Source organism: Gavialis gangeticus, unplaced genomic scaffold, assembly GCF_001723915.1.
Source record: "Gavialis gangeticus isolate Ggan-Ray unplaced genomic scaffold, GavGan_comp1, whole genome shotgun sequence".
Lineage (NCBI taxonomy): Eukaryota > Metazoa > Chordata > Crocodylia > Gavialidae > Gavialis > Gavialis gangeticus.
This window is the reverse complement of record NW_017728992.1, coordinates 96,195,611-96,196,925: the sequence shown is the minus strand read 5'-3', so window position 1 is coordinate 96,196,925 and position 1,315 is coordinate 96,195,611.

The window sequence follows — 1,315 nt, the reverse complement described above, 5'->3', positions numbered from 1 at the left end:
AAGAGAATCTACCTGTCCAAAACAGGAGATGGAACAAGATTATCCCGTACTAGAATCAGAGATGTCAGTAGTAATGTGGCACTGTCTACTTTAATCTACATGTAGTAAAACATTACATTAAAGATACAGAACAGCAAGAATAAGATGGCAGTTTTATGGCTATGATTACATCATTATAAAGATTAATCATTGTGTTATAAATAACAGTTTGTTAATTGAATGTGTTGTTCACTATTTTGTCTACTTTGAGTAATGTTCTTTACTTTGGCATAAGTCTTATGTTTGTTTCTAATAAGTTTCCCATCACTTCTGTCATGATGTACTAGCATACTGCTGAATGCTTGTATTATAAATACTACCAAAATACTTTTTTCTTTCTTGGTTTGGTTGCTTTAGTTTTTGTTGTTGTTATTACATTGTTTTCATTGCATTTAGAGCAAAAATGTAAGGAAACATTTTTTTTTTATGATCCTTAGATTTTATCAGCTTAGAATGACTATCACATTATAATGTATTTTTTTGTTCAGGGGATATTTATTATTAGGACCTGGGGTACTGACAATGCTGTAGCCTGGGATAGGGCGTAAAGGCCCTTTTGCAGGCCTCCCGTTCCAAGTTACATATTCTGAGGGAAAAGTTGGGGGAGATATTCCATCAGCTATCTTGGGGATTCCTGGGAGTCTGGGAGATGACCAGATAGATCCCTATAATCATATATAAAGAATATAGGTAATTCACTCCAAAATCTTTAGTAAAACTAAGTCATCTTATGTTGTATGCATGAGCAAAGAGAATTTGAATGCAGCTTCCAACATATATCAAAATCTGTGAAGCAGAAAAAGTATATTCTGTTGGATTAGTTGATCTCATAGGCCTATTGAGAATATTTTTGGAACTGAACCCAAATTGACACCTCTTCCCAAATTCATTGATCTCAATTTAGTTCAAATATTCTTATTGAAAGTTATCTTAAAACTGTTTTTGTCTTGTTTGATCTATCATACTCTGGCGCCTAAAGCTTCTAATAAGTTACCCTCCCGGTTTCTTGTTCAGGTTCAAATTTTCAGTGTCTCGATTCCAATGGGAGAGAGAGAGAACAGTTCTAAATGATTATGTTTTGCAGCTGTATGGTTCACAATTTAATCTTTCAATGAAACAAATCACAAAGTGCATTGCGTAAGTAGTGGAAAAAAGTTTCACATTTCCATCTAATAAACCAGTCATCGCAGGAAGAGTTAGCTTTTCCATTTCTTTCACAGAATTTATGAAGACACAACCAGTTGGGCTAGAATCTAAAGGAATAGATGTATCAGAA